The sequence below is a fragment of the Engystomops pustulosus genome, chromosome 1, assembly GCF_040894005.1.
Source record: "Engystomops pustulosus chromosome 1, aEngPut4.maternal, whole genome shotgun sequence".
NCBI lineage: Eukaryota > Metazoa > Chordata > Amphibia > Anura > Leptodactylidae > Engystomops > Engystomops pustulosus.
In genome coordinates this window covers 26,266,379-26,290,856 of record NC_092411.1, presented here as the reverse complement: position 1 = coordinate 26,290,856, position 24,478 = coordinate 26,266,379, and the positions used below count along the sequence as shown (strand labels likewise).

The window sequence follows — 24,478 nt, the reverse complement described above, 5'->3', positions numbered from 1 at the left end:
GACAATATTAGACAAGATTCCCTGAAATATTCTCAAGGTTTCCTAAATTGTCACCAGCAATATAAAAAAGGCTTTCAGTTTCCAAGGATTTCGAAATACAAGACACCATAAAAAATAATAGTCTTTACAAATCCCCTCCCTACACACTATTATAAGCAATTCAAAGGGAACCAAAATACATAGCATGTGTATAGAACATCAAATCAAAATGTTTTTGCAAACCGTAAATGATTTTTAAAATTTCCTCCAGCTATTCAATTCCATATTTTATACCAGTTATTTTTTTTAAAAGAAACCAATATAGACAAGTAGAAGGAGCTCTTAACAGTTAATAAAAAAAATCTGAGGATTTATTTCAAATATTCTGTCCTTGGTAAAAAAATGTTAAATGACCTGAAGGTTTAAAGGGTTCGGGTCTTTTGTAAAGATGGTATCTGAAAGGAAAAAAAACAAAACAATTATGTTTTTATACCATTCTACAGTTCAAACAATCAGCGAGCAATTGAAAAAAAAAAATCAAAACACAAAATAATCAAAGAACAATAACATGTTTGTCAAATATCACAATTCCATCCTCAAAAATTGTAAATTGTCTGAACAGAGACAAAAGATCAAAGTCACCTCTTCAGTCATGCCCCCGATGATACACGTTTATTAGAAACAATACAGTACAGAACAAACAGGCATATTTTTGAAGTTTGGGCATAAAAATACTTTAAAAGATAATAAAAAAACGGTCTGAAAATATTATCTTATTTAACTTTCGGGTATGACTTTCATTTTCAGAATTTTTTAAAATTACAAATTGTAATTTCCAATATTTAAATACTTTGACTAAAATTAGCAATTTGAATTTTGGCGACTCACCCCTTTAAATAGAATGCCCCTTCCTGTTCTATAGAGATCATCTTATAATTACATTCAGGATTACGAGAAAAGCTAAACCAGTATCCCCTAGCTTGCCTCCTCCCTCACTGTGTATCAACAGTAGCCTATGCATTGGCAACATAGTATGTTCCCAGTTAGAGAATCATCCAAGATTCACTTTTTATTCACTTTTTAATTTTTTAAAAAGATTTGGTTGGGCCTAAATCGACCCTGGAAATTGTTATAAAAGCTCCTATAATCCACTAAAACACAACTTAATGTGTTAACCCACTCTGGCTCCCAGTTCCTGTGTCACACCACTTGGCTGTCAGTGCCATATTCTGCAGATCAATGGCCACCTGCCGGAAGTCACTTCCTCTTACATCACAATATCATCCTTTGGCCCAAGGAGGCCTATGATTGGCCAAAGTTGGTCTTGTGACCCCCTGGTACTACAGATTAAGCTAATAGTGCTAAAGAACCATAAGACAAAGGTTACTCTACTTACTCTATTTGCTGTTACTGCTGATCAAATAGTGTTTTGCAGAATTGTTATAAAACTCCTTTAAAGAGGACCCTTCACCGGATTTTGATCACCCTGACTAACAATGCCTGCCGATAAAGGGTTACAAGTCCTCCCTTTATCACCTAAAATTAGCTGCCAGTGGGGCACTGTACCTAAATTACAGACATTTTTGATATACAAATTAGCTTTTGTGACAAATTAAAATTAGCGAATGAAAGCCAAGCACAATACCTAAGAAGGAGGGGGGTACTCTTTTTTAAGGATAACCTGTCACCTGGAATAATTCCTTTTGGAGCTGCTTACTATAGTAAGCCCTTCCTATCCCTACCCCAGTAATAGTAGTGTTAAACTGCTAGCTTTATTGAAACATACTGATAAAGCTAGCAAACAGTGCACTGCCGTAGCCCTCCGAACACCGGACAAAGCTTACACCGCTCCGTTCTATTCATGAGGGGGCAGTCCCAGGAGGTGGTGAAGCCTGGCAGTCACTGACAGCCTATGGTGTGAGAGGGGCGTTCCGGGGGAGAAGCAGAGGAGAGGGGAACACCTTGGACCACCCCCTCATGAATACCCCAGACCAGTGTAAGTTTGGAGGGCTATGGTAGTGCAGTTTTATCGGTATTTTCTGATACAGCCAACAGTTTAACACTGCTTTTACTGGGGTAGCTAGATTAGTTTTGAAGATCAAGAATAAAATAAAGAATCTTACTTGGCAACCACGTGTGTCTGTGTGATTCTTTCCTTGCATCCAAATACCTATATTTTATTTGGACGGTTGATCAATATACACAGGTTTTAGTGTCCAGTCTAAAACACTTAATCACCAAATATGGCAGTTTAGTCCACACCTCTTATATCACCTCCATAATAAAGGGTCAACAGACCATTCCTGGCTATAATGCTGATCGTATCACCTCTTTGATGCTGGCTGTTTGGTCTGGATTGTCTCCTACAACAAATATGGCTGTTTAGTGTAAACTACTACATTTAGGCAGCAGTCTGGCCATGTGGCATGGATATCCCCATATTATATCACCATATATACACTAAGAGCCATAGTTCCTGTTGCAATAGAAAATAATGATAAATGTAAGAACTTGGTAAACAATGTACTCAAGATACTTCCATGCACTGTAACAGATAAACTCATTACTTCTCCCAGCACTTATCCACTTCAAAATGTAAAATTCGACTAAATATTATGGTAAATAAGCCTGACATGAATATTTTTTAGATATTATCGTATTAGTTTCAGAGGTTTACAAGTGTATATTACCATTACAGAACAGTAAGCTGGAGATAAGTGATTAATAATATACACATTGCCCTAGCAGAAAAATGTTAATGGCTTATCACAGACTGCAGAGTACAATTACTAGAACAAAGAACCGTGTCAGTCATTGTCTCATTTCTCCTTCATTTGCATTGTTTCCAACCGGAACAATTCTGTTGTTCACTTCTACGGCAGAATTAGCTTCATGGCATCATTCATTTACTATGTAGTAACCTGTAGTGCACAAATACACTTTTTTTTACGGATATTCAAATAATAGCTGAGGTTTAGGATTTTTTTATGTTTTATTTTTGTAAGATTTTTTTCTTTGCAAATAGAATGGAAAAAATTTACTATATTATTCAAGTAGACTGTAATATTTGGGTCCATGCCTGTCTCATTCACTCTCACTACTGGTCTCTCATTCACTCTTCCTTCCTGTCTCTCACTCACTTCCTGCCTGTCTCTGTCTCTCACTCTCCCTGCCTGTCTCTCACTCACTCACTTACTCACTCACTCACTCTACCTGCCTGTCTCTCATTCTCCCTGTCTGTCTGTCTCTCACTCACTAACTCTGCCTGCCTGTCTCTCACTCTCCCTGTCTGTTTCTCTGTCTCTCACTCACTCTCCCTGCCTGTCACTAATTCTCCCTGACTGTTTCTCTGTCACTCACTCACTCTCCCTGTCTTTCTCTCACTCTCCCTGCAAGTCTCTCTGCCACTCACTCTCCCTGCATGTCTCTGTTTGTCACTCTCCTGCCTATCTGTCAGTCACTCACTCCCCCTGCCTGTCTCTGACTCTCCCTGACTGTCTCTCTGTCTGTCACTCACTCATTTACTCTCCCTGCCTGTTTCTCACTCACTCTCCGTGCCTGTCTTTTGGTCTCTCACTCACTCTCCCTGCCTGTCTTTTGGTCTCTCACTCACTCTCCCTGCCTGTCTCTCTGTCTCTTACCTCACTCTCCCAGCCTGTCTTCCTGCCTGTCACTCACTCTCCCTGCCTGTTTCTCACTCACTCACTCTCCCTGCCTGTCTCTCTGTCACTCACTCTTCCTGTCTTTCTCTCACTCTCCCTGCCAGTCTCTCACTCATTTACTCTCCCTTCCTGTCTCTATCCCTATCCATCATACCTCACACATGAGCTGTCTCTTACTCATTGCAACAGACAATGGTTCCTGTATATGGTGGTTAATAAGTGTGAAAAATTCGCTCAGTACCTAGTCTATGACATCCCCAAGAGCAGAGTCACAGAGAGCGATTGTGCAAAATTTTGTGATTGTAAACGCAATGGTGCAGATTACTTTTGCGGACATACATACATTCAACATACACATATACACATATATACATACACTCAGCTTTATATATCAGTTGTCACATTTAATAAAATCTGATATTTACAACTGGGCCGCGATGCCTACCATTTTTGTGACTTATAACGAATTTTAATATACTTACAGGTGGACTTCCATGGATCATGCGAATAGAACTCCCCTTCAACCAGCGTTCCCATTGTTACTAATGGGTGTGGCAGCAGGGCGAATATACAAATCTGTAGGATTGGCCAGAGATAAAATATAAAATTTAATAAAAGCAACAAAGATATATTAGTATGGAAAATCACTGATTTTGAGTCAAGATCATATATTTTATTATATATATACATAATGTCACATGTAATAAAATACGATATTGATGACTGGACTATGATACGTACCATTTTCATGACTTATTATTCATATTATTATGCCTTTTAATAGGTTCCACCAGCATTTATAAGAAAACAAAAACTGGTCCTTTCACTCGATGTGAAGTACTTGTTTCCAATTCAATCTCAGTCAATGTGTTATAGTTAATATATGTAAATCCTTCGTATTATTCATGTTAGACTTTTAATCCAATTATTAAAGTAATTAGTATAAATAAAACAGATGCCATTAGTGAAGGCTCTTCAGGACTCATTAATTGTAAGGCAATTGTAATCCCTTTCATTATCATCAGATCATATCAAACCATTGTATGTTATTTTACCTGAACAACACTTGAGTGGATGTAACAGCAATAGCGACATCCTTAGAACCACAATGTTAATTGGTAGACATGTACACAAGAACACAGACAAGGGAAACACTCATCTACAAGGCAGGTGCTCTCATCAAATATGGAGTCATTGGAATCACAAATGAACTACTTATGTACATATACACTTCCTCTCATACGCCTTATTAGTTGCATTCTGTGACTTAAGGGGAAGATTTTATTAGTTTAAAGGAATAATGATTCAATGGTCCTTGTTTTATAAAAAATTAATTTCCAAAATATTTGTCAACTTAAAGGAGTTCTCCCATGTCAGCAAATGAATGTTATTGTTTGTATAATGAAAAGTTATATAATTTTCCAATATACTTTCTGTATACTTTTGTTCGTCTCACTAATGAACTGCACATTTGTAAAGAAGAAAAAGGGGAGGGGCTGCTGTTCCCTGCTCACAGTTGAAAAAGAATGGGAAGGTCATGTGACAGTGGTCATGTGTGTAGCAGAATTGAATGTGTTCAGTGCTGTGGATACAGATGTCTCCTACACAGAATAGTGAGTTACAAGATATTGCCTGCTCAGTATAAGCCCCTCCATCCCAGTCTGTGATTTTACAGAACTTTCTCTAACTATCTTTTGACCTCTTCCTGTACACCCTTCCCCACCTTGCACTCGGCACTATAAACTCTGTGCAGAGAAGCTATTGACCGTTAGTTCTCATAAAACACAGACTATAAACTTCATGTAACTGTTTCACCTATTATTTCTACTACCTATTAAATGTTCCCTGCTCCTCCATGTGATGAAAACTTCCAGGCTGGTCACCATATACATCCTGTCAGTGCACTCTGCAGTGTTAACTTGATTTACTTGTTGGAATCTAACTGGATTTGCTGCTAAATTATTTAATGAGAGAACATAACACATTATGGGATCTGTGGGTAGAGTGAATGGGACTCAGCTTCAGGGCAGATACAGGAAGAGGTTAGTCTCTGCCTACTTTACCTCTGGAGAGAAAGATTTTTGTAAAAACTTTCAAAACAGAAAAAGCCATAACTATAGAAAGAAAATTGTTTGTTTTAAAGGGGGAATTACAAATAATTTTAAATCATTGCAGCTTACACATACGTTTGGCTGCATTAATAAGCAAAGCATTTACCATGCCCTTTCTTCCCCTCAAAATAATGATTTACATGTTGCTTGAAGAAGTGCACACATGGCAGCCAGTCAATCAGTGATCTCAAAGGTGGGGAGGTTGAATAATGTTACTCCTCATTTATATAGCCATTAATATATAAATGTTCCTCCCTATACTCTCCTATATACACTTTTGCAAGTTTCAACCCAAATTTCAAGTTTTGGCTCACCCAGACCTGCCAAGCAGATCTGCTGGTGTTCAGATTCAACTTGAGCTCGGGTCAGCAAACCAAACTTTTTTCAAGGTTCATCCAAACCCACCGAACAGCATTGGGGGCCTAATTACAAAATGTCTAGACTGCAATGGGTTTTATGCACCAGGGGAAATGAGCCATTATTAAAAACCCGTACTAAGACTCTTCTCCATAAAATGTATTTCCAACAAATTTTTCAATATTCTATTTTCATGTATGAACCCAACTGGATGTTCAGCTAGGCCTCAAGCTAGTTCAAACTTACTAATGTCAAATGATCTTTTACTTGTTGCCATAGCAACTGATACCAGCGGAGCACTCAGCCCCGTGTTCATCCCCTAGAAAGCTTCAACAGATGTCTTCAACAAATTGCCATGAAAAAGACTTCGGTCTTTATACCTTGTTAAGAGATAAAAATCAAACAACAAGATGTCCCTGCTTTCACTGCTGGTAACATCCCATTAAATATGTAGAATTACACCTCTTACAGGGAACTAGTAAAATCTCTCACACCCACCCCAATTCCTTTGGCTTTTTGCAGCACATTTTGTTTTAAATATTTATGTTCCTCTTTCTCCATGAAGCACCAGGGCGTTGTGCTCCGCAGCTGACATTGTCTGGCAGTGCAATGCTGGAAGCAGCTGGCGAACAGCAGAAAAGAAGAGCGAGGTGATCAATTATTGATCGATATGAACAAACACCGTTAAATATTAGATCTTTTCACCAAGAGATTTTGTGTTTTTGGACAAAGGAGAAAGGGTTAAGAGGATCTGAGGTCAGTTGATCCTGTTCTGATTTCTTGAACGCCCTTGGTGTTCCTTATCATGGTTTATTGTATATTCACATTGCTCATTTGGCTTCCTACAAAGACCCTTAAATGAGAAAGAAAATTTGAAAAAAAAAAAAGGTTCAGCTCACCACTTCCATAAGAAAAGCCGACGCACGAATGTACTGTGTGGGAACCAGTGGATACATCCAAAAAAGACACCCCCGGAGCCATAAGCAAAGGAGGACATGACTTTGGCTTGGGGGGACCTAAAACACTGGAATCTTTCATGTAGTTGTATTCATTTAATATAGGTGGGTTCTGCTTTGAGAGGGCAGAGTATGTAGGGTAGGTTGTACTGTGAGAGGGGTGGGGCCCAGCAGTAGATATCACTTCCTGTCCTGTGTATCTCATCCTCTTTCTCTCACCAGAAGACCATGGAGAAACATGTCCCTCCCACCCGCCCTGTACCATTACTACTGCGGTCTATTTGACACCATAAAATAAAGTGTTTTGTGTCTATTTATACCGGACACAATGGGGCAGATTTATCAAGTGTCTGAAAGTCAGAATATTTCTAGTTGCCAATGGCAACCAATCACAGCTCATCTTTCATTTTATCAGTGCTCATGAATATTTTAAAGGGGAGCTGTGATTGGTTGCCATGGGCAACTAGAAATATTCGGACTTTCAGACACTTGATAAATCTGTCCCATTGTTCCATTTTGAGCTATTATGTAGTAGTAAAATCCAGCATCCAGTCAAAGTGTTGAAAAATAAAAGCCACTTCATTAAAGAAAAACTTTAAAAACACATATTTTGTGACACGTTTCGGACCACAGGGGTCCATAGTCATAGCCTGACCAAACTATATAGTGCAGAGTATTTAAGCTTTTGGCCACTTGACCAGAAACACAGTCCATCTGCAACACAAGATTAGTTTAGCCAATAAGGAAAAAAGGACAACCAAAAATGGATTATATGCAGAAAATATCAACAAGAGGAATGTAAGTTAGTAAAGATACATCAAATCGTTTTTGTGGTAAAGTAAAATAGTGTTTGTAGCATTAAAATCCAATATCAGGTGGTCAAATGCTTAAATACTCTTCACTATTTCATTTTATCAGGCTGTGACTAAGGACCCCTGTGGTCTGAAACGCATCATAGATATGTTATAGTGACATCCCCTATGTGTTTTTAAAGTTTTTCTTTAATGAAGTGGATTTTATTTTTCTACACTTTGCCTGGGTGCTGGATTTTCCTTCCACATTTATGGCCCTTTAAAGGAATGCAGAAGGTGTGATTCTACCTGGTCCCAAGAGTTTAAGGGCTCCTATAGGTTATCTCATCAGCAAGTAACGAGTACTATAAATGATACATTATAGTTTGGGAGACTGGTACCCATTGTTCTTTGGGGCCCAGTAGCTATGTTGGTTGCACCTTTGTAGCTAGTATCATCCCACTGTTGCCTAAAAATAACTTACTGCATACACAATAATGGGGTTGGTGGGGGAGTTACCCATACATATCAGATGAGCTGTTGAACCGGTGATGTACGGTAGAGGTGGCCAATAATTTCATTAATATGAGGGCCCCCCAACAATCCCCAAATTCAGATGTTGGGAGAGATAAGGATCAGGCTTTTGGAGTTCAACTACCCAATCATTTTGTCTTTATACAAAAAAAGCCACTGTTAAAGGAGCCAGGCAGGGACTCATTTCTCTTTCCTTTCACTACTCTTGTGTTGCCTGGTGTAACATGTACATTCAGTGGGGCCTAGTATAACCAATATCTTCTTTCTAAAGTGTTTTCCCACCTTTACTATAATAGTAGCTACGGTACCGTTTCCGGCACAACTTACTCTTCCTCTCTCTTACCTGTGCTCCTACTTTCTGATGTGACACCTTTTTATTCCAATCTCATCACAGATTTCATGGACAGTACTTGCATTGTCGGAGCTCATGTCACAAGCACCAGTATGGGATAAAAGGGGTGAGGCAGGTCAGAACCAAGGTACCTGAGTAGAGATAAAAGGTTATGCAGTTTTAGTTCTAGCTTGGTCATGTGACTCGGATGTCCCTTGCCACTGGCCATGGCCATGATTGGTCAGGAGGTGGCCAGCGGGCCAATATTGACCATGGCTACTAGAAACCCAAACTAAAAACTATGGATGGGCTCATCTCTATCCCTGCGTAAAAGCAACACCCAAGGTGCACCATGCAGCTCACAGTCTAGGATGGATCCCTTCTTGATATTTATTATTTATTCCTTACATTTCATGTAAAGTTTTTGTACTCATATTGTAATTATAAAATAAGAAGAACCTCAGTTTGAACCCCCTCCAGTAGCACCTGCAATCAGTGCTGGCACCGTCATGAAGAGCTCTGATCCTCAGAAAAATTGTGGCATTTAAAGAACATTTACCACCAGGATGAAAGTATGTATGCAAAGGAGCCTGAGGAGCTCCAGTCTCTATTAACACCTATGGAGCCTGGAGCCCCTCAGGCTCCTTTGCATACACTCCTTCATCCAGGTGGTAGATGCCCTTTAAGGAGTTAACACCAGGAAATAGTGGGAGGAATGACTGTGGGTGTTAAAGGGCGATGGGTGTGAGGCGAACTCAGACCCAAAAAAACCCCTGAAAAACTGAACTTCCACTCATCCCTACTTACAGTCATTCTTGAATAACAGAAATGATTATTCGCTTAGATGCGTACAAATCAGCTTAAAGAGGTATTCCCACTCTAGAAAATAAATGTTACTTTTTGAATAATGAAAAGTTATACAAATTTTCAATATACTTTCTATATCAATTCCTGGTTTTCTAGTATGTTAATACATCACAGTTTGTAGGTATAGAGAGTACTACTACCTGTTCATACACCATAGCTTGTAGGTAGAGATATTACTACAATATGTTGATAATACATAGCTTTTAGTACTACAACTTGTTCATATACCAAAGCTTATAGGTACAGATTTTTACATTTGTTTTTGTAAAATGACACGATTCCCATGTTGTACATTCCATGATCAATGTAGCTGGATCTCCTACTGCTTATATAGAATCGTTTTCCATGTTTCCCGATTCAGTGTACTGTGTGCACCGCCAGTGATCTTCCAGTCAAGGTTCCCCAGAAAATTGTCCACTTGATTTTGTTTGGGTTATTATCCGTAATTGCCCTCATATCGAGAGCTGTAATATATCCCTGAAATACTGCGGCGTGCCTGGCTTATTATAGATAAAATAAAAGATAATTGGTCATTGGCCAAAATTACCAATATTCACATGATTGCTGATAGGCATGGGACATATGGAGATATGTTTTCCGGAATGTTTTGTTCCTGGATATATCCTCGATTTTCAGTCATTTTCTATATAATGTTTAATTTTTTTTGTGTCAGGGAAAGAACAAAAAAAAAATCACTAAAGGAACATACAAATGGTTTTTTTTTGTGGAAAATAGGACACATATGACAATTTTTTCGATACTTTAACTCTTTAACAACTTGGCCCTATTTTGTTATTGTGTTTCCATGTTTCACTCCCCACCTTCAAAAATCTCTAACTTTCTTATTTTTCTTGTCTTTTTTAATTTTTTTTACAAATTGTATTTCATAGTGATGGTATTTAGTGTTCCATGCTGTGTAATAGGGAACGGGAAAAAAATGGTTAAAAACCGCATTTGTAACATTTTGTTGCGAACTCGGTTATTACATCGTTCAGTCTGCGCTCCAAACTACTCATCTCCTTTGTTCTTTGGGTCAGTACGATCACAGGAATACTAAGTCTACATAGGATTTATTGGGGCTCATTTACTAAGGGTCCGAATCGCGCATTTCCGTCGGGTTTTCCAAATTTTTCCATTTTTCGCCGAATTCTGCTGGGATTTTGGTGCAAATGATCGGATTTCGGCTTTCACGCGACAGAAATCGGGGGGCATGGCCATCGGACAACCCAACGGATTCGGAAAAATTTCATTCTTGCACCACAACAGAATTTTTTCTCCTGAAATAGAGATCCTGCTATTAAAAATGTGAACCCCTTGAGTAAATCATTGGCAAGGAAATCAAGCCCCAAGGATAGTTTTAAAGCAGGTTAAAATGCACTTTATAGTAATATAATATTTTAATACAACCTTCAGTATCTAACAGTAATTTCATTAATGTAACTCATATATATGCAAACACAGCACATTTACTAACCCATAAATACAAAAATTGTGTTAAATGCATAGATCCCCTATCTAGAACCCTTACAACCCTAGAACCATGTTAAATTCATAACAACAGTATCAGAGGCAAGCTCATACCATAAATACAGCCCCAGAAGTAAGTTCTTAACGCTAGCAGCCTATGTGATGGAGAGCAGCATGAGAGCTGAAAGCCCTGCTTCATTCCAAGCTTGGTTATCGTGCTCAAATTTTAACAACCGACTCACCTGAGCCGGAGCAAGATGTTCGGATCCACCCCTTGGTTTAATGACCTGTTTTTTTGTTCTGCCTGACCTGGATTTCCATTTTCCGCATTCCTCAAAATATTCAGTGGAGGTAACATTGCTGTGATGGGGCCATCCTATAGGATAGTCATTCGGTAGGCAGGGACAGTGGGGATGTTTCTTTAGCAGGGATCACGCTCCCTACCCCAGACCTGACAGTCTCTATGCATATGCATCTAACTGATTTAAACTGTTTACAGAAGACAGTTTGACACCACAAAACCTTTACATAAAAACAAGGGTCATAAAATATACTTTTGTTTACTCAGCATAATAACCACTAGAACCACCATAGGTGGCTGCAAGTGGATAAACCCTATTGTATGAGATTTTCCTGTGTGCACATCCTTGCCTTCACTTTCTACCTAAGATGGAAGACATCTGTGAATGGGATTTTGAAGCTGATGCCTGCAAATACCTGTATGTCAACCAAGGAGGACACAGGAGGACGTGGAGGAATTATGATACATGATTACATAAGGCTTATGAGTAGGAGATCTCTGGATTCTGTGTCAGCTTGTCAGTACCTGTCCAGCAAACGCACAACCACAGCCAGGCTTGGCGCTAGCTGTCAGACTAGGTAAGTGGTGGGGAACTCACCCTGCGAGGTCCCTGCGGGCTAGGGACCTACCTAAAGCAGATAAACCGCCCTGATAAGGGCTAACCCACTATCAGGAACCTAACTGACGGTCCCCGAGCGACCCTACAAGATGACAGGAAAAACTTACTTCATCTGGCACATGCTGAATGGTGGAGCGGACAGGTAACGGAAATACAGATATAGACCAGTGTTCACACTGGTGCACAGAAAACTAACACAGGACTGAACAGGTAACCGGAATACAGGAATAGACCAGTGTTCACACTGGTGCACAGAAAACTAACACAGGACTGAGACAGGGAAATCGGGATAACACTAGGAGGTAAACGATACTACGGAAAAAACAACAAATACAGGGCTTCAGACAGGTTAACACAGGTCAGGTCAAGATACAGGCAGACAAGTGGAGACAAACAAACCGGGTAAAAACCAAGATGGCTGCAAAGGTACAGAATCGGATAAAAATCACAGAATACCAAACAAGATAGCCAGAGCACTAGATACAGAGGTAAGACATGAAGAATAACCAGCAAGGTATGATGGGAATAGACAGGTATATAAGGCCGTTCCCGGACACGCCTCCAGCAGCACTGGGGGAACTGTCCATCAGGCTAGTAACTCTTACAGGGCAGGACTGAAATACAAGGAGCCGGGTGTTGCTAAGTTAATCCAAACGCAAACACTAAGCCACAGTTCACTTACAAATGAACGCCGTCTGTGGATAGAGCAACGTTTAGGCACGGACGTTACACAGCTGTTATTACCCCAGATAGTACAGCTGAACAGTGATGACTGGATGTGCAATTTTCGGTTGGGTGCTTATCTTTGTGGGTTCTTCTCCTACAAACTAAATCTGGACTTCAGCCAGAAGTTCGGGTTAGGTTTTCGGGCTCATTTCTGGTGATGATCACCCATGATCCATGCTGTGCATGGTGGCGTTATCACCAGCATTTAAATGGTGCCAGGGCCGATCACAAGCATTAGTAGGGGGGTCTTGGTACATGGACCTTAATGGGTTCACAGCCCTATTTTAAGTATATTGATTCAGTCGTAGGAAAGGGCAGCTGTAAGGTCACCTTCGACTCCAACACAAGCAAAGAGAGGAAGCATGACATTTCAATATGGCAGATCCTTTGTTTCTGATAGAACCCACTGAAGGCCTCTGGCAGTGGCTTACTCTAGTTCACTTGTAGCACAATAAATATGTTGGTCAGGTATCTCCCTGCTTTTAGCCTTGAAACCTTTATCCATTTCAGTCTGTCGGTGAATACTGAATGTTTTTGAGCTTGATTTCAGGTCTCCATTATGTTGGCGAAATAACATAATACTATGTATAACCTCTAGATGTTTTGTATTAAATCCCAACAAATAACCTCTGAGCTCCCTTTCTCTTTTCTCGTAAATCTTTGCCTTCTGGACTTGTTGGTTTTATATCTCCATTCATTTAATGTATATATAGAAACCCAAGCTGTTTTTCTTCGAGCTTACGAAAATAAAAATTAAGAGTTTTCCGCTGATTGTATTTTGTTATTTTTGTCTTATTTTGTGCTTTCTACCTTTTTTTTTATTGTTATCGTTACTTTTTATGTTCGATTTGTTGTTTGCCTAGAACGATATTTTGCTTTTAAGAATTGAGGTCTTGTGTTTTTAACGTAGATTATTCTTGCATTTTAATTTCCTGAAATCACTCATGTAAAGTGGATGCATTAAGTGTAAGTAATATAAATAAACAATTCTGTATTAAAGCTTTTATTTGGGGAAAAAAATGCTTTTTATCTTCGGGCTAAGTAATTCGTAGTGCATTCGGTAATTGATATATAAAAAAAAGTTGGAATCTAATGTACATTTTCCTGCTATTATATTTTTTGTTTGTTATTAGAATAGTTTTAAGTCTTGATAATAATGTAAAAGGTGTCAAGGAAATGTTTACATTCTGAAATTTCAGTGTTCAGGTATCAGTTTTACAGACTCTATAAACATATTTATAAAATCTGGGAATATTGCTGAAAAATTTGAACACAGACTAAAATAGATTTTTAAAGTGAAACAGTTACTGAATGGTTACTTTTTACAATATTTTCTATATTATGTTAATGTTATAGAGATTAGTAGGGATGACCGGACATGTTCGAGTTTGGTCCTGGTTCAAGTCTGGCTATTGGAACACCCACGCATACTCGCCCCCCAATGATTACAGCCACAACTAGTGATGGATTTACCCCTTAAATACTGCCAGCATTTCCTGAAGATGCTCCCCAAGACATTATCGGGGGCAGAATCCAGGGGCCGGCATTTAAAGGGGTTTGCCACTTTACCTTTTTGTAATGTGTGGCCGCAGATGGAGGGTCATGTGGTATCTATCTGTCTATGAACAATTGCCCTGCCGGAACCTTAATTTTATATTCATACATAACTACGAGAGGCTGGGCCCCATAGCAGACTTTTCAATTGGGCCCCCCCTTCCCCAGGATGTCCTCTTATCAAAGGGGGGTTGAGGGCACATATCTATCAGTAAATGCAGACCAGATGTGGGTAGTAGATGACTGGACACTAGAGATCAGTTACTCTGTCAAGTCCTGCCACCCTCTTTCAACTCAGTTGTGTACTGTAGAAGATTTCCCTGTTGTCTGCATGTTATAATGTACAATGTGCAGCATAAAATGTATTTAGTAGTACACATTCCCCATTCCTTAGATTGGTAAGTTGGGTGGCCGGTTGCCCCTTGACACTGTGGCCCCATAGCCGCCACTATGGCTGGTACCACTGTAGTTACACCCCTATATTCATGAATACTGTCACTTCATGGACAGATTGAGATCACATGACCTGTCATCTGTAACCAGATGTATTTTGGAAAATTACCTCATATCCTGAGCCCCATACTTACACACACATTACAACATAAAAAGGGAAAGAGGCCAACCCTTTTCAGCTGCAAGTATCATTTAAAGTGTTAACACCCATGAACGCTCTAGCCCTATGAGGTGAGTCAAGTGCCAAACCTAAAATTTTTGCTGAAGTCCACATTTGTGGACCTGAACCCACATTGTTTAGCATCAACAAGAACATTGAGTTTGGGGTTGTTCCTTACTATAGATAAGTAATTAACTAGCATTCAAAAAGTCATTTGTGACATCTTAGTCTCATTTGTGAAAGATTTTGACGTTTTCCTGTTTGCACCCTCATTCCAGTTTCAAAAGTGGGTGGGGCAGTGGGCGTGGTCAGCCTGATAAGGTTTTATTAACAAGAAAAGTGGCTAGTATCTCACAAAATTTAATTATGTAAAGGGAAAGGCGTGTAACATATCAGGACAGACTAAGACTTCAAATGGTTCAGAAATTTGGGTTCCCCTCAGGTTAGTACAGTCTCCAGCAAAACTAACCAAAAAAAGGTACTACATTTTTCCAGTATACCTTTTCAATACAATTGCTAGATTCTTACAATTTAAAAACTGATCTAGAAATCACTAAATTCAGGACATTTGTTGACCTGGAACAACCCTTACTGCCCTAGCCCTTAGGTAAACATGTTTTTCAAAATGACCCTCTGGGCCATTTAATGGTACACTGCCCTTGGGGGTCTGGAAGTTCTAGTTTTTAATAATTCATATGGGAATAATTTCATGAACATGTGATGTATTTCTTGGTGAAGCACAAATCATTTCCTATTTCTATAGCTCCTAGGAATAATGGGAGAAATGTATCAATCTGTCTGTGTCAGGACCCTGGAGTAACTTGCACCTGAAATGCCGTGAAGTTTTAGACAACTTTAAGGCTGTTTTCCGACTCATCCAAAAAAGGGACATGTCCTCAGTAAATAGGAGGCATGACCGGAAAAAAAATAGCCGTGCACCGAAAAATTCAGTCTGTGTGCTAGAAAATGTATTATATTGGTGCAGCAAACTAGATTAACTAATAGGAGGTGCAAAATATGACTCTCCAGTTTCTCCAGACTTTCTAGTTCTACCCTGCACTGGTCTAAAGACCAACACGTTTATACATCTCGCCCAATTTCTATCCTGTTCAACCCTTTTTATGCTAATTTGTATTGCATGTTTTATATTGAATGTTTGGAACCACAAATCTTTGCACTCTAGGAGTAATCGAAGATGTTGGTGGGAAAATCAACAACAATGTACAGGTCACATTGAAGGTTTGGGCTCACCCAAAAAAGCTGGTTGATGGCCCATCAACTGTTTTTTGACACCCACCACTAACATCATGAATGCCACCGGCAAAGCCAATGGCGGAGTTTAAATGCCAGTTGTGCATGAGTGGCGCCGTTTTCTCTATGATCATTGGGAAAATGCAAAACACATGCGCCACTGGAATATTAAGGGAGGCGGCTTCAGCACCGATCAGAGGTGTTGACTGTGTGTTCTGGTACTTGAACAATACTTGGTTAAAGTTTCAGCTGTGTCCACTGGGTCACTATTTGTGGATGAAACAGCCAATGACAGGTTAAGATTTCAATGTTAACATTAAGTCCCTAACCAAAAAAAAAAAACTTATAAAACTATTTGCAAACTACTCAACTTTTAAATCGAATTATTTGAAATTTACTTTTAATCGTGTATTTATCCTTATGTATTGTCTTACATGGCAAAATATCCAATTATTTCCTGGAGCATCTACCTGGGAATTAACTATATTTGACAACCAAAAATTATCATGTTATGTTAAAACAACAATTCTGCAAAATCCTGTGAAATAGTTTGCTAATTACCTAAAGTTAGGATTTGGGTTAAAATAAGAACCAAAAAAAAAACATGCGGTCTGACTTGCTGTACCTGTGCTTGAGGTGCATTTACTTTGGACTGAAGGCCAAAATAAACCAGGTAAACCAGTAGGAGCAAGTCCATGGATCAAGAGCCTGACTTTCTACAAATAGAGAAAGAACTAGTAAAAACTTTTAGTATTGTTACAAGGAAGGAAACAATTAGTTACTTAGTGAGCGCAGAATGATCAATTACAGCCCCATTGTCTACATGGAACAGGAAATCTCATTGTATTGTTGACTGTAAATAGAAGGAATATTGACAAACATTGCATTGTGGGACAACCAGCACCACATGTGGTTGTATCTAGATGGGACACATAGGTGGGACACATGCCTCCATGAACACAAAAATGCAAAAATTTAGGAATGTATTTTGTTCTATGAAGGGTTCCCTGATGACATGTAAATCACAGGGGGCTGAACATAACCCCTCCTAATAATTGACAAGCTTTGAGTGTAAATCCTGCATAGCATTTTATTTTTACACAACATATGGATAGTATTTGTTAAAATCTCATCTACTATGCTGAAAATAAAAAGATTGCAGGTTAGCTTCTTGCAAATTTGTAGTGGTTCCCCTTTGGTGATTGCCTGTTTTTCCATTGGCTACAAAGGGCTCTTTGTACCTGATCTACAATCTTTCTAAGGCCTAGTTCAGCTGAGAGATTCTGTATAGGTTTTTTAGAGGGCCACTGCTTCAGGGTCATGGCACTTTCTACAGATAATAACTGCACGCCACTCTCATTAATGTAGAGGGCATGTGATGGAGGACTAATCATTAACATAATACATAGTAGTTTTCTAACCAAACAGATAGGGTGCAAAAACAACTGCAGCCTTGTGGGCAACAACTGGGGAGAGACTATTTGAAAAGAATGATCAAAAAACAAATGCCATACAAATTCTAGATCAAGTACAATCAGCAACATCCAACACAAGTAACAAAATGTTAAAGACAAGGAGAGATGTGATGTCAAAAATAGTTAATGGGGCAAGAAGAGGAAGTGCAAAATAAAGAGTGCCGCATTTACTAGAACATGCTAAATCTTGTACAACTCCTTCCTCCTGCTTCTTCACAGAGCTCACAGCCGCCTGGGGACATGACATCAGTGGAAAAGGTGGGGGCTGAGAGCTGAGGAGTCTGCAGCACAGAGAAGTCACATATTATTGTTTGAAATGCATCCAAAACAAAGCCCAACCCGTAGGACTACAGTGAGGATCCTGTGCAAGGTAAGTTATAACACACAATTATATTGTAAAGCAAATGCTTAGAGAAAGAGAAAACAGATAGACATATTTGCAATGCAGTTGTAATGGGATTTTGCAACCAAAAAATGAGGTCCCTGGTGACAGGTTCTCTTTAAGCCACAGACATCAGCTCACTTTCTTCATATATGCCAGATCCAATAAATTGGGATCTGAGCTCTGGAAACCAAGATCATGTGCTGCCATGGTTTTTTGAAGTTCAAGTCAGAAGACTAATGGAGCATATTCAAGATTATTATCTGCTTGGATAGTGGTAAAGCCCTGTTCCACCAGCTGCAGGATACCACCACGGAATCATTAATCACTTGCTGCAAACCAATGTAATATTTGGTCAAAAAGTGGCAAATGGGGTATATAGATGGCTCCTGGCTGGACCCTCTCCACATAGACCAGGTGTTTGCTGAATATTGGCCAAAAGTTTTGAGAATGATAGAAATGATAATTTTTGCAAAGTCTACTGCATCATGTTTTATAATGGCAATTTGCATATACTCCAGAATGTTATAAAGAGTGATCAGCTTAACATCAATTAATTGCAAAGTCAATATTTGTCTAGAAAATGAACGTTTTCCCCCAAAACACATTTCAACTTCTTTGCAGTCCTGCCTTAAAAGGAGCAGCTAACATTGTTTCAGTGATTGCTCCAGTAACACAGGTGTGGGTGTTGATGAGGACAGGGCTGGAGATCAATCTGTCATGATTAAGTAAGTATCACACCACTGGACACTTTAAAAGGAGGCTGGTGCTTGACATCATTGTTTCTCTTCTGTTAACCATGGTTATCTCTAAAGAAACACATGCAGTCATCATTGCACTGCACAAAACTGGCCTAACAGGGAAGAGTATCGCAGCTAGAAAGATTGCACCTCAGTCGCCATTCTATAGTATCATCAAGGAATTCAAGGAGAGAGGTTCCATTTGAGCCCAAGAAGGATCACCAGGACCGTCTCTTAAAAGTGTTTTCAGCTTGGGGATGGGGCTCCCAGCAGTGCAGAGCTTGCTCAGGAATGGCAGCAGGCAGGTGTGAGTGCATCTGCACGCACTGTGAGACTGCGGAGACTCTTGGAGCAAGGCCTGGTGTCAAGGAGGGCAGCAAAGAAGCCACTTCTCTACAGAAAAACATCAGAGACAGACTGATATTCTACAAAAGGTACAGGGAGTGGACTGCTGAGGACTGGGGTAAAGTCATTTTCATTGATGAATCCCCTTTCCGATTGTTTGGAACATCTGAAAGACAGCTTGTTCGGGGAGAAGACAAGGTGAGAGATACCACCAGTCTTGTCTCATGCCAACTGTAAAGCATCCTGCCACCATTTATGTGTGGGGCGGCTTCTCAGCCAAGGGAATAGGCTCTCTCACAGTCTTTCCTAAAAACACATCCATGAATAAAGAATGGTACCAGAATGTCCTCCAAGAGCAACTTCTCCCAACCATCAAATAGCAGTTTGGTGATCAACAATGCCTTTTCATGCATGATGGAGAACCTTGCCATAAAGCAAAGGTGATAACTAGAGATGAGCGAACATACTCGTCCGAGCTTGATGCTCGTTCGAGCATTAGCGTACTCGAAACTGCTCGTTGCTCGGATGAATACTTCGCCCGCTCGAGAAAATGGCAGCTCCCGCCGTTTTGCTTTTTGGCGGCCAGAAACAGAGCCAATCACAAGCCAGGAGACTCTGCACTCCACCCAGCATGACGTGGTACCCTTACACGTCGATAGCAGTGGTTGGCTGGCCAGATCAGGTGACCCTGGGATAGACTAGCCGCTGCCCGCGCTGCTCGGATCATTCTGTGTCTGGATGCCGCTAGGGAGAGAGCTGCTGCTGGTCAGGGAAAGCGTTAGGGTGTTCTATTAGAATAGTGTTAGGCAGGAGTGATTCAACAAGAACCCAACAGCCCTTCTTAGGGCTACAATAACGTTATACTTTTTTTTTTTTGTTTGCTTGTGGCTGGGCTTGCTGGCACCAGTAGTGCAGCTAGTACCATATTGTGAGGAATTTGCAGGGGGACTTGCTACCGTTGTGTTTAGCTCTTAGTGACACACATATCCACCTCAAACACCAAAGTGGGAAAATTTATTAGGGGTTTGATTTCAATTAGGCACAGTCTGCCATTTACTTTTTATTTTACGTTTATTTTTTCATAACTCAGCGTCATCTCATCAGTGTGCTTTCATACTTGGCTAGAAAATAGCCATAGGAGAATCCAAACGGCTTACTTACGCCTACAGTAGCGTTATATATATTTGATTTCTGGTTGATCTGCTGGTGGCTGTCCTTGCTGCAGTGCATCTACTAGCAAATTGTGAGCAATTTGTAGTGAGAGTTGCGACCGATGTGTTTTGCGCTTAGTGACGCACATATCCATCGCAAAGACCGAAGTGGGAAAATTTATTAGGGGTTGGATTTCAATTAGGCACAGTCTGCCATTTCCTTTTTTATTTTACGTTTATTTTTTTTAATAACTCAGCGTCATCTCATCTGGCATAGCAGTGTGCTTTCATACTTGGCTAGAAAATAGCCATAGCAATAGGATAGCATCGTTTGGTTTTAAAAACTAAAAAACACAAAAAACACAAAAAAAAGTTAAAAAAAAATTAAAGTTATAACTCTCATTTTCAAAATGTTTAACCCGAGTCTGACCCTGCGGCTGGTCATATACTGCCGACGCCGAGGATTGCGGGGCCTACCTCGGTCCAGGTGTTTCAGGCCTACTATGCCTCCTCCTCCTCCCACCCCTCCTCCACCTCCTCCTCCGAACTACCATCCGTGGGCATGGCGCCATCAGTCGGTAGCTCTAGGCACAGCAGCAGTGCCGTCGCTAAGCGACAGCAGGCGGTGCTCAAACTGCTGAGCCTAGGCGATAAAAGGCACACCGCCCAAGAACTATTACAGGGCATCACGGCGCAGACTGATCTGTGGCTGGCACCGCTGAACCTGAAGCCAGGCATGGTTGTGTGTGACAGTGGCCGTAACCTGGTGGCGGCTCTGCAACTCGGCAGACTGACACATGTGCCATGCCTGGCCCATGTGTTAAATCTGATAGTTCAGCGTTTCCTCAAGACATACCCCAATCTGTCTGATTTGCTCACGAAGGTGCGCCGCATCTGTGCGCATTTCAGGAAGTCCAGCACAGATGCTGCCACTCTCAGGGCAGCGCAGCGCCGCCTCCAACTGCCCGCTCACCGACTGTTGTGCGACGTGCCCACGAGGTGGAATTCAACACTGACCATGTTATCCAGAGTTTACCAGCAGCGCCGAGCGATTGTAGACTGCCAGATGTCAACTTCCACCAGAACTGGTAGTCAGGTCAGTCAGCTTCCTCAAGTCTACAATGAGGAGTGGACGTGGATGTCTGATATCTGTCAGGTGCTGAGTAACTTTGAGGAGTCAACACAGATGGTCAGTGGCGATGCCGCCATCATCAGCCTCACCATCCCGCTGCTTGGCCTGTTGAAAAACTCTCTGATCAGCATGAAGTCGGAAGCTTTGCGCTCGTCACAAGAGACGGGGGAAGAAGATTCCCTTGTTGATAGCCAAAGCACCCTTAGGTCTGTTTCTCAGCGCATATCGGAGGAGGTGGAGGTGGAGGAGGATGAGGAGGAAGAGGAGGAGAATGTTGGCGAGACACAAGAGGGGACCATTGTTGAGTCCTTCACTGTTCAGCGTGTATGGGCAGAAGAAGAGGAGTTGGAGGAGTTGGAGGAGGAGGAAATGGACAGTCAGGCCAGTGAGGGGAGTGAATTCTTACGCGTTGGTACTCTGGCGCATATGGCAGATTTCATGCTAGGCTGCCTATCCCGTGACCCTCGCGTTCAAAGAATTTATTCCAGCACCGATTACTGGGTGTTCACTCTCCTGGACCCACGGTACAAGCAAAATCTTTCCACTCTCATCCCTGGAGAGGAAAGGAGTGTGAGAATGCATGAATATCAGCAGGCCCTGGTGCACAAGCTGAAACAGTATTTCCCTTCTGACAGCGCTAGCGGCAGAGTGCATAGTTCTGCGGGACAAGTAGCGAGGGAGAGTAGGCGAGCAGGCAGCTTGTCCAGCACTGGCAAGGGTACGCTTTACAAGGCTTTTGCCAGCTTTATGTCACCCCAGCAAGACACTGTCACCTGTCCCCAGTCTCGGCAGAGTAGGGCTGATCTTTACAGAAAGATGGTGAGGGAGTACGTAGCTGACCATACCATCGTCCTAAATGATCACACAGCTCCCTACAACTACTGGGTTTCAAAGCTGGACATGTGGCACGAACTGGCGCTGTACGCCTTGGAGGTTCTTGCCTGCCCTGCCGCTAGCGTCTTGTCCGAGCGGGTTTTCAGTGCAGCTGGTGGCATCATCACCGATAAGCGTACACGCCTGTCGACTGACAGCGCTGAGAGGCTGACGCTTATTAAGATGAATAAAGCCTGGATTTCTCATAATTTCCAATCTCCACCAGGTGAAGGAAGCTCAACCTGAATAATTTATCCACTCCTCCTCCTCCTCCTCATTTTCCTCCTTCTCCTCCTCTTTGTACAGTAAAGCAGAGGAAACTGGCTATTTTTTGACAGGGCCCACTGGCTCTAGCTATAGTACTTTATGCATTTAATTTTTCTGGAGGGCCACTGACCCGGTCCTCTGTTTTAAACAATTTTTGGGAGTGCCACATACAGGCACTCAATCTATTTCATTTTTCTGGAGGGCCACCTACCTGCTCCTCTGGTTTGAAAACTTTTTTGGACTGCCACATACAGGCACTCAATCTATTTCATTTTTCTGGAGGGCCACCTACCTGCTCCTCTGGTTTGAAATCTTTTTTGGACTGCCACATACAGGCACTCAATCTATTCCATTTTTCTGGAGGGCCACCTACCTGCTCCTCTGGTTTGAAAACTTTTTTGGACTGCCACATACAGGCACTCAATCTAATCCATTTTTCTGGAGGGCCACCTACCTGCTCCTCTGGTTTGAAAACTTTTTTGGACTGCCACATACAGGCACTCAATCTATTTCATTTTTCTGGAGGGCCACCTACCTGCTCCTCTGGTTTGAAAACTTTTTTGGACTGCCACATACAGGCACTATCCAAATTAAATTGTCTCCATAGCAGCCTCCACACGTTGTCTCCATTGCTACCTCCAAAAGTCGTCCATATAGCTGCCTCCATACATCGTCCCTTTATCAAACGAGGTGTGTCAGGCAGAAATTTGGGTTGTTTTCATGGATTCCACATCAAAGTTGTTAACTTTGTCGCCACCCAGCTGTGTTATCCACAAAATATACTGGCAAACTTTTATCATTTACCAATATTATTTCAGCGCTTCTTGCGCTTCTGTTTACATTCCCCTCACCCGCCATATCCTAAACTTATAAGAACGCTACTACACTTGATCTTATACAAAAGGTTCTTAGAAGTGCTGTTTGGGGAGTAGCCTAGAGACACGGGCTTGGATTGGCGAAAGCTCGCCTGGCAGCGGAGCACCAGCTCCATGCCAAGATCCAACTAACATAGTTTTAACTGCAGCACCTTTAATCTACTACTAGTTCACTGCCTCCATACATGGTCCCCTTATCAAACGAGCTTTGTCAGGCAGAATTTTGGGTTGTTTTCATGGCTTCCACAACAAACTTGTTAACTTTGTCGCCACCCTGCTGTGTAATCCACAAAATATACTGGCAAACTTTTATCATTTACCAATATTATTTCAGCTCTTCTTGCGCATCTGTTTACATTCCCCTCACCCGCCATATCCCAAACTTATAAGAACGCTACTACACTTAACTTGGTGCACGCTGGGACCGAGTCTGACCCTGGGGCTGGTGATATACTGCCGACGCAGAGGATTGCGGGGCCTACCTCGATCCAGGTCTCAAAGGCCTACTATACCTCCTCCTCCTCCCACCCCTCCTCCACCTCCTCCTCCTCCGAATTACCATCCGTGGCCATGGCGCCATCAGTCGGTAGCTCTAGGCACAGCAGCAGTGCCGTCGCTAAGCGACAGCAGGCGGTGCTCAAACTGCTGAGCCTAGCCGATAAAAGGCACACCGCCCAAGAGCTATTACAGGGCATTCCACATCAAACTTGTTAACTTTCTCGCCACCCTGCTGTGTAATCCACAAAAGATACTGGCAAACTTTTATCATTTACCGATATTATTTCAGCGCTTCTTGCACATCTGTTTACATTCCCCTCTCTCGCCATATCCCAAACTTATAAGAACGCTACTACACTTGATCTTATACAAAAGGTTCTTAGAAGTGCTGTTTGGGGAGTAGCCTAGAGACAGGGGCTTGGATTGGCGAAAGCTCGCCTGGAAGCGGAGCGCCAGCTCCATCCCAAGATCCAACTAACATAGTTTTAAGTGCAGCACCTTTAATCTACTACTAGTTCACTGCCTCCATAATAATAATAATAATAATCTTTATTTATATAGCGCCATCATATTCCGTAGCGCTTTACAAATCATAGGAAACAAATACAAATGTAATGTAAC

At 41.3% G+C, this 24,478-nt stretch overlaps 1 long non-coding RNA gene across 3 annotated transcripts; it reads right to left on the bottom strand.

The window, feature by feature from the left end:
- Window positions 1-332: 332 nt before the first annotated feature.
- On the bottom strand, window positions 333-11,519 carry LOC140069011 (uncharacterized). 3 transcript variants are annotated; one of them, XR_011848713.1, is made up of 5 exons: window positions 11,298-11,519; window positions 8,734-8,873; window positions 4,124-4,217; window positions 2,103-2,149; window positions 333-434 (listed from the first exon to the last, which is right to left on the bottom strand). It is a non-coding gene; the product is annotated as an uncharacterized lncRNA (long non-coding RNA). The 3 variants fall into 3 exon arrangements; XR_011848698.1 differs by lacking the exon at window positions 2,103-2,149; XR_011848715.1 differs by lacking the exons at window positions 333-434; window positions 2,103-2,149 and adding an exon at window positions 2,167-2,342.
- Window positions 11,520-24,478: the final 12,959 nt, after the last annotated feature.